Source organism: Pogona vitticeps, chromosome 1 (genome assembly GCF_051106095.1).
Source record: "Pogona vitticeps strain Pit_001003342236 chromosome 1, PviZW2.1, whole genome shotgun sequence".
Lineage (NCBI taxonomy): Eukaryota > Metazoa > Chordata > Lepidosauria > Squamata > Agamidae > Pogona > Pogona vitticeps.
Window position 1 is genome coordinate 203,145,821 of NC_135783.1, and position 10,145 is coordinate 203,155,965.

Below are 10,145 nucleotides of genomic sequence, written 5' to 3' on the forward strand. Positions count from 1 at the left end.
ACCATTGTATTCAGAAGCTTACTTTTTTAAGCTGTGAAATTACTGTTTTTTGTTTTGTGGCTGGGGATGGTCTTACTCAATGTTAGCAGAGCTTTGGTGCCTATATCCTGTCTTAGTTTCAACCATACCACCTGTCTTGTCACTATGCAATTGTTTGCATATTGAGAAAAAATCTCCAGAGAAGTTGTATGTCTTCAAGTGTGTTCTGATGTATTGTGACTATATTATTTTAATTACCTCTAAAAATCCTTCATCAACAGCTCTGCACAGATCTTGCAAACCAGAAGCATCTCAAGTTAGGTTGTTCTCTCTTTCTACTGTTCCCTCTTCCTAGCAATATTGTCTTTTGCAGTAAGCTCTGCTTGGGTCTTGCAAACTAACTGCTGCAGCTTTCTCTGTTGAATCAACCTATCTCAGGCCTTCCTCTCTTCCTACTGCCTCCCTTTCCCAGCAATATTATATTTTCTAATCAATTCTGTATTTTCATGATATGTGTATCCTAAGATTGCCTCAACTAATTCTTTTTTCTTTTTTGCTCTAGTGACAATTCAGACTTGATTAAGCACCCACTTTTCTGCCTTTCTGGCTGTCTATGGAATCTGTAAGACTCTCCTCCATCACCACATTTCAAATGAGTTAATTTTGTACCTGTCTTTCTTTCACAAATTATGGATGATTTTGACCTTGGTTTCCAGTGACAATCTTTGCTTTTATTTCAAAAGCTGAGGGGACATTTTTTGGAAAACATGCACACATAATGTTTGTAGGGCTTTTGATCCAATATACCTTTTCTTACTCAGGTTGCCTAACCCAAGGAAAGAGTTTAGAATTTGGAACATAGCTTTTCAGTTTGCATTCTGTGGAGCAGGCATGACAACATTAGTTTACCTGAGTGTGTATGTTTTTCCATTGTGTGTGTATGAGGGTTCAATCTTGGGTTCCTCTCTTTGTTTGAACAAATCAGCAGATTTGCGAGATTTGAAACATTTATTGGCATTTTTAACAAATAACCAGTGTCTGCAAAAGCAGTCCAACATTTGTCTCCTTCCAACAACGGGTCGCCAAGGGGTTTCCAATCTTCACCTTTGAAAGTATTTCCTCCTCCAGCGTTCTGGACCAGTCTAGAGACAGGTCCGTGTTTAGTACCGGTCCTGTCTCTCCCTCCAGTAAAGGGACCGTGTCATCGTCCCGATTGTCCAACCAGATGGGGTCCCGTGTGGAAGTGAAGGTCTGCCACAGTCCTCTTGGTATCCCCTTCATCTGCATTTCCCTCACCCGCCATTCAAGTCTTTCATGCCTCTCTCTTTCTACCTTCTCTTTCTCTTCTCTCAGCCTCCTCCTCCACTCTCTGGCCTCCGCGTCGCCCCAATAAGAGGGTCTTGGTGGTATTTCTCTCCGTCTCTGGTAATCCGCCTCCTCTCTAGGCACTCTAAGTCTTTTCCACACACCTGTCTGTGGATCCTGCATCCACTCCCAACCTGGTGGCAACTGCTCCTCTCTTCTTTTTATATCTGCTACCCCCACTTCTATTTCCAACCTCGGCTTCCCCTCTCTTCCCGCCGTTTCTTCCCCGGTTCTTCTAACCGTCAGCTTCCGCATCTCCCTCTCTACTTTCCCCAGGTTTATCTCCAGTGGCTCTGTTTTCCTAGGAGGAGAGACGGGCATGGTCTGAATCTCCTTCTCTGCAGTGAGAGGGAGAGACAGCACTCCAGCGAGAGTGGTAGTGCTCTTGCCTCCAGTCTCACAGTGTGTTGTACTTACTCACACCTTTGTTTCATCATTTAATTAAGTCCAAAACAGCCCTTCAAATTGTTTTGGCAGAGACGTACAACTACTTCCCAGCTGTTCTTGTTTCTGTCCTCTCCCAGCAACCATACTAAAAATCATGTGCTCATCTTTTGGGATCCTCTAGCACTGCGTAATACTACACGACGGAAGCTTCTGTTGGACTTTGTGTGGAGTGCTTGCATACTTAAACTTCTGTTTTAAAAAATCAAGAAACTCTATTCTTTAAAAAAAAACCTCCAGCTTTTGAATGTGGGATCGCGTGCTTCTATAGTCACAATTAAAAATGCAAGAAAATGGAACATCCTGAATGCTGATAACATAAATGGCAGCAGTCAAGATGGTCTATAGCAGAGGTCCCCAATCCCCCAGTCCATGGCCATGGCAGGACCGGGCCGTGGAGACATATGTCCTGTCCCCGCATGTACCCCCCCAATATACCCCACCCGCATGCATAGCCTGCCACCTCCATGAACAGGTGCCCCTCCCCTCTGTGAGCACACCCACCCACCACAAGTATGTTCCATGCATGTGTACGAGCATGTCCCTCCCCTCCACGAGCACGCTCTGTCAACCCAACCAGTTTGCGTTTCCAAAAAAGTTGGAGACCACTGTTCTAAAGGATACCATCCTGTGCTCACTACTTGTTGTTCATACTTGTTGAAAAGCAGACCTGACAGTTGCTTTGTGTTTGGGTGAGAATTGGTTAACTGATTTTAAAAGTCAGTTTCTGTAATTTTCCCTTGCTTGGTATCATTTTGTGTGATATCAAGTGAGCACACGAAGGTATCCTGCAGACAAGTGGTTCCCAACCTTTGGTAACCCAGGTGTTCTTAGAATGCAGTTCCCAGAAACCCTGATGAAGGCTTCTGGGAACTGAAGTCCAAGAACACCTGGGTTAACCATGGTTGGGAACCACTGCTGTAGACCATCTTGACTGCTGCCATTGGTGTTGTCAACATTCAGGCTACCCTTTACTATGCAAAGCTTGGCATCCTTTTTCCTGCTGGCAACTCAGGCATGATATTTTGCAGCAATATCAGGCCATTTCCTGGCATTTTGAATCATGGACACAGAAGCACAATATCCCACATTCATAAACCAGAAGATTTTATTTTTTAAATTTAATCTTGGGCTATAGCCGTTGGTACAATTCCAATGTGTTGATTTCCAAAGCTGACCAGAATTCATATTCATATAAAGTTTCTATTACAGAAATAATTAAAAGCAGATTTTTATTTCTCTTCTGGAAAAAAATCGACTGTTTCTGACCACAAATCTTATGTTTTGAATTATAATTCTTCTGTTTTACTGTCATTTTGCATCCTAGTAAGAACAAAACCATGATGTGTGTGTAAAACCTGTGTGTGTAAGACTGTGTGTGTGCGTGCGCATGTACAATTGCACCCTTTTATATGCTTCCCATTTCCAGCAGCAGGCTGAATCCAGATTTAATTGTGAGTTGGAATACTTGGAAAGCTTTTGGCACTGCAATATTTTATAGACAATAAAACACTTGACATTCCAAAGCACAGCTATTTGGGACTTACGTGGAGAAGAAATGTTATGAAATATTCATAGGATGGATTGCCTGGATACAAACAGTGCCAAATTAAGTTGATGAAAGCTGAGGAATAATATGCACGACATTTAAGATCTGGAGAGGAAGAGTTTAAAAAAATAGAGTGAACACCAAGCCATTTCAGTGTTGATTTTTCTTTCCATAAGAAAGTGTATCATTGGGATGAATGGGTGAGCCTGATACAGCATACTGTATGCCAAGATACATACAGCACTCTGAAAAGTTATGTAATGAAAAAGACACTAGGTAAGTCTTGGCCAGCAGTCTTGACAGGCTTCCATACTGCAGGCTCACTTACAAACTCAGACAAGCCAGTGTTCAGTGCATTTCTTTCTTTTCTGCATTATTGTCACGGTTGTTAGGTCCACCCCCTGCCCCATAATGATTCATGTCTAGTTAACTAGAAAAGCTCATGCTTATCTGGCCTGCTTTCCCAGGCATCAGTTGCCAGCAAGTGCTGATTTAATTCTCCTCATGCTTACTTCAAGAGCCAGTGTGGTATAGCAATTGAGGCTGAAGACTTGGGGGAACCAGGTTTGGGTCTCTACTGAGTCATCAAACTCAATATGGCAGTGGTTCCCAGTTTTGGGTAACCCAGGTGTTCTTGGACTACAATTCCCAGAAGTCTTCACCACCAGCTGTGCTGGCCAAGGTTTCTGGGAGTTGCAGTCCAAGAATTGCAAGGTTACCCAAGTTTGGGAACCACTGCATTATGGGAATTTGGGCAGGGATTCTCCCTCAGTCAGACAATACCTACCTGTGATTATAATGTAGAGGACAAAGCTAACAGTGCATGCTATATTGAGCTCACTGGTTGTACACTTTTTAAATTGCATTTTGTATATTTTGACCACATATGTTTTATGAACTGGTTGTACATTTTAGAATTACACTTTGTATATTATACCCATAAATATGTTTTATGAGTTGGTCACTTGACAGTAATAAATAAATTCATATCTTGAGCTCATTGGAGGAAAGGCAGGAAAGAAATCTAATTATTAAATAATAATGAAAAAAATAACATCCTCTCAGTTCAAAGGGATCAGCTGCTGGTTAAGTGTGTATGGTACTGCTGTTTTTAGTATACAAAAAGATTACAGGTCTTGCTGTAGCCAGCCATGTTTTTATTGCTTGATGTTAGTACATATTTGTCCAGCATAACCTCTCCATCATAGAAATCAGGCATGTGTGTTTCTAGCTGGGCAATTTACTATCAAGCCACTGGCTTGCTTGGTTTCCACAGCTTGCTACATCCGGCACCCTTGCTCTGGAAGAACAGTTATTTAAGAGAAGCTGTCGCTCATCAACAGTGAGAGCACCTGACATAGAAAGCTCTTTGAGTGAGTGAGCTACTTGTGGTAGCTACTTGTGGTTTAGTCTTGTCTGTCTGCACACAGCTTAGTCAAACCACCCACAACCCAAGCAAATTCAAACAACACCAGCAAATTAAAAAAACAACAAACACATACTGACATGACAAACTTAATTGCATTTAACCACTGACAGCCATCGTAGGAGCTGTGTAAATTCTACAGACGAAGAAAATTGTTTCTCCCAGGTTGTTGGAGAGATGCCCACAATATGTAAAGGCAGTAGCAAGCATTTTATTATAACTGTAGCTGCTTACATCCTTGTTAGGTAATACCTTCAGAAGCATTAAAATGAATGCCAGTCATTGTTTCTTAATTCACCTTCCTTTAAGTTCATGCATGCATTTTTTTTTCCGGTGTTCACTCATGTTTGGTAGAACAATTTGTGTTTGTTAGACCTTAAGTCCTCCAGGGTTTTTTCCACTTGAGGTTATGAGCCCTGTCAAACAGAGGACATTACAAACAGCTTCCAGTGTTTTGGACTAGGAACTCAGGGTCTCAACAACTAGACTCAACAGATGTTTGTTGATCTCTGAGTTCCTGTACGAGCCAGAGTGAGAACTTATTGCTCTTACAGATCTGTCTTATTGCTGAAATGGATCTGTCATGGAGCTTGAAAGCACCAAATTATAGCTGTCATAATTTATTTAATTTGATAAAAAAAGAATTTTGTGAGGTTGTAATGAAGCTCGGAAGCATAGGAAAATGAGCTGACTTAACCTTTCATTCATCTAGCTCAGCACCATTAGTTTTGACTGACAGGATTCTTTCATAGCCTTACCTTGAATCCATGATATTATTTTGTGTCTCCCATGCCAGTAATGATCAGGCTCAGTTGTGTTTAACTTCCAGAACCAGATAGGATTAGATGCGTTTAGGGTGGTCTGATCATACATTTCAAAAGCAAGGTAAGACATGAGGATAAAGTCACTTCCCTGCTATAACAAATAAAGTAGTCTAGTTAATTTTCAGTCTGGAAAGGTTATTCAGTAAAGTCGTTGAAGTAATTAATTAACATGGTTTAAAGACTAAATGTCAAGAAAACCAAATTCATAGTAATCAGTAAAAAGCATGAGGCCAAGATATGTAATTAAAGATTGAGAATGAAGGTGTGGAGCCTGTTGACACACATAGCTTGGAATCCAGATGAGTGGATTATAGCCATGCAATATATGTCAGAAAGGAGATGGCCCAGAGCTGCCTTCTTAAGATAAATAACGTAACATACAACAAAAACTTAAAGTTAGGTTTGTGAATTTGCATTGTACAGTGTTACGCATTCTCAGTTCTATGGTCAGGCATGGAATTGTGGCCTTCAGCAGAGGCTTCCATTAAAAAGCTAGAAGCATTTAAAGTGTGGTTTTGTTTCCATGGGAGATTAAGACTATTAGATGGAGAAGGTGATTAATGATGAAATACTGAAGTGAATTATTGAAGACCAAGAAATCATAAAACATAGAAAATGCAGAACTGTTGGTGGCCGTGGGTCACTCTCTCAGCCAAACCCTTCCTTACAAAATTTCTGGGAGGATAAAAACGGAGAGATGGAAGCCATGTAAAGCAGCCATCATAAAGGAACATAAAGGATGCTCTTGGTCAATATGAGGAAAGAAATAGTGATTTTTTGCTACATGTATGGGCTTCTGCAGATATTCTTATGACATGGAGGTTGTTTTTCCCACCAGTTTTTCTTGAGGTAAAATACCCAAAAATCTATAGATCCTTGAGAATACCATAGGAATCTCCCATGACTGCCATCTAATTTGCGTGGGGAAATGCAGAAGGAAGTGAAGACCACCTACATAAGTCAGGCAAAAACACAAGATGTTCTTTCCTTCAGATATACAAATGAATTTTATTGCTAAGCCAATATATGGCGTCTCACATATGTTGCTTCCATTTCTTCACAATACATTTTTCCTAAATCTCCACCTGGTGCTAGCTGTTTCACTGATATGGACTATATTGTAGTAGAAGGAATGAGATTCATTGTGGAACTTAAGTAATTTACTTTTTAATGCACCATTCAGAATTCCTCAGTCACTGAATCACTTAGTTACTGACCATATTGGCTGGGGGTCTCTGGGAGTTGCAATCCAAGGAACTAATGTTGCCAATTTCTGCTTCCAAATACAGTAAATCCAAATTAGATCCTATCATTCCACTTAATATAATGGCCCAAATCCTCTTGGTTAGCTGTGCTGGCACAGTAGGAATGATGTCACTAGCAGGTTCAGATTGCTACTAATTAAAGCATCTCTGCTTTAATTTGAATTGCATGGGACTTTTCTTATTGCATACCTGTCAAGAGGAATCTGAAATGACTGCAGGGACTCTGTTATTAGCAGCAATTTACTGCTATCAATGATCTTATTCCAGCTAGCATATCAACTAGTGAACCAGCATATCTGCACAACAGGATGCTGGTCAGGAAAATATATATCTGAGTAAGCAATCCAGAGAGTGATACCATGCCCCGAAGGGAAAAACATGGCAGAATTATTCTCCTTATTGTTTGAAAACTGTTTTTAGTAACTTAAGATCCATAGCAATCATAATAATTACAACAATATGCAGAAACACTTAATAATTTATACTTCTGCTTCTGCGAAACTGTGGATGGCTTCCCTCACTGGTTAATCATAAGTAAGACTTGTTTATTGAAAAACTATTGGTCAGAAGAGTTAATAAGATGTTTTGCCTTATTATCTCCAGTTCTGCAAGGGCTGGAGACTTCGTTTTTTCAAAAACGGAACCTCAGGATTTGGCCAGGTGATGCACTAAATGAACACTGTGTGGCATGGTTAAAATCCATGGTTTAAACCTGGACACCTGACTAAATGGTTGCAATCCTAATTAGAGAAAGCTTGTAATTAGAAGAGGGAATTTCTTTATTGGTGAAAACGTCTGAGTGCAGAGAAAATATGTTTTCCACCTCGTATACGTAACAGGCAAATGTACTTGCTTTTCTCTGTGATTCAGCACTTAAGCATGGAATTCCTCTGAAGTCATTTCTGCAACAAGAGGAGATGTTTGAAACACATCCCTTGAGGCCTAATATGCTTTCAGTTTCAAGCACAAGCTATGGTTAATGTCTACATCTGCCCTAGTGTCATATGACCATTGAACTTTCATTTTCGGAGGAAATTGCACTCACCCAGGCTGTAACCCATAAATAAATAACCAATTAACCTGTGTTTTTAACACTGATCAAAAGCCTGTTGTGCACTTACACAAAAGGCGTAAATTTAACAGTGAATTGCCATAAATTAAGAAATCTCTGTAGGCATTATTTATTGCATAATGAATTGCATAACTTGGCATGCAACACATAATGCCTACAGAGATTTCTTAACATGGAAATTCATTGCTAAAAGGTATGCTTTTTGCATAGCTACACAACAGGATTTGGACCACTGTGTTCATATACATAGATCTTAATCCAGCTGCTAATCCCAACGAAAATGGACCCATTTGAATCCGTTGCTAAACTGTGAGTAAACATTTACATTCCATTGATTTAATGGGTCTTGTGGGAACTACCATGGGCAGCTACACACATCCTGTTCATAATGGTTGGATTTAAACTGCTAATAATTTGGTAAAATGTAACTGCCAATCATACTCATTTTATAAAGCTGAGACATATATGCATACAGCTGCAAGTAGGAGCCTCCCATCTGTTTTAATCTGAGATAACAGATGTGAATGTCTAGTGGAGATGCTTTCATAAAGCAATTGTTGACATTCAATGTGATAGGGAAGCCTCAATTTGAGGCAAATTTCCATGCATAATTTAGGATTCCAGCATGCACAGTATAATTGTTGGGTGACAACATACATGTATAATTTCCATTTTATGAGTAAAAATAAATTAGTAATGTAAATCTCCTCCACTCTCTGATATGTACCATTGTCTGTCTCCAGGGTACCTATTTTCTGGTCAATTTCAGGAAAGAATAAAAATTGTTCTGCTCAATTCAATTAGGGAAATGCTTGAATTAATTCTTGTAGAATATAATTTGTGGGCAACTGTACCTGTGCATACATGAAAACAGATTGAAAGTGCATTAAATATACCATGTGCACCACTGTATTGTGTGTGTCATTGGATTGTTTAGAAGATGAACTTGGAGAAGTTGAAAATAATTTTAGCTGTTTTGGTGAGTCTCTTAGAGGAGGAATAATGGGATGAAAATGTCATTTTTAGAATAAATTTAAAATATGGCTATGTGCTTCCCTTTATGTTCCCTGCTTGTGTCCCTTCAGAAATATTTAAGCTGAACATGCATAGTAGGGTTCACAAGTGTTTTAACAGACCACTGATAAAACTCTGAGTGTGTGTTCATTGCAATAGGAACTGCAAACTGCACTTGTTGACTCGTCATCTTCCACATTCAATATTTTAAACAACCTTTGTGGTTATTATATTGACATAGGAGTTGCCTTATAAAGCCTCCCTTGCTCCCCCACCCCACCCCCTGCCCAGTGATCTGGATGTTAAGTGAGATAAATTAAAGAGTGCACCATGTCTAGAGAAATTGTGTTTTGTGTATTGGCAGTAAATATAGCACATTTAATTAAGGTTTTAAAAATTAAATGTTAAGTGGCAGCTTATACGCATGCCTTGATCTTGCAGGCACATACCCAGAGGAGAGCACTGACAGCCTGGGACCAGCAAAGCTGCCCCAGGCCATTTGTATTCCTGCCATTGCTTTAGAAGGCACAGTATCTCCATCTGACTGAACTGCTAGGAGAAATCCTCCTGTGGGTTGACCTGGATCTCCTGGTGGCTTATCCCAAAAACTAGCAAGAAGGATCAAACAGTAGGAAATTAGGGTGATGGTCTCCTCTGATAGTAACAATAAGTCCTCTTGCTGTTAACATTTTGGGATTTAGTAGTTACAGCCTTGATTTATAGACCCATTATGCTTGATCACCAATGAAGAATGCCAAATCAACTTTTAAAAATAACCTATGTAATTGATTTTTTTTAAAGGACCAAGACATTCAAAACCTTAGCAGTGTGGGTTTTTGAGAACGGACTGATTTTGATCACAATTAGATTGCTCAGTGGATTTGTAGGCTAGTTTAAGGGTACTCACAGCAACCTACATAGAATATTATGTTAGACAATAGACTTTATCAATATCAACACATATTTTTCGTAGAGAAGGGACAAGTTACTTTTTTGGACCACAATTCCTGGAAAAACCAAGCCAGCATTTAACTGCCATTGGGCATTTCAGGCTACCGAGCAACTGGTCTTGTATCACACCTGGTGGTGGAAATCTCAGTGTGGCAGTAAATGTGATATTTTAACTCACTCACTATGCTGCAGCCCCAACCTGGCATAAGAAAATTGAATTCTCAAATTGCCATCAGTCTTATTGTAGTGACACACA

The 10,145-nt window shown here is 39.8% G+C and overlaps 1 long non-coding RNA gene across 1 annotated transcript; it reads right to left on the bottom strand.

The window, feature by feature from the left end:
* Positions 1-607: 607 nt before the first annotated feature.
* Positions 608-9,661, bottom strand: LOC144589512 (uncharacterized). The gene is made up of 2 exons (XR_013545668.1): positions 5,522-9,661; positions 608-3,442 (listed from the first exon to the last, which is right to left on the bottom strand). It is a non-coding gene; the product is annotated as an uncharacterized LOC144589512 (long non-coding RNA).
* Positions 9,662-10,145: the final 484 nt, after the last annotated feature.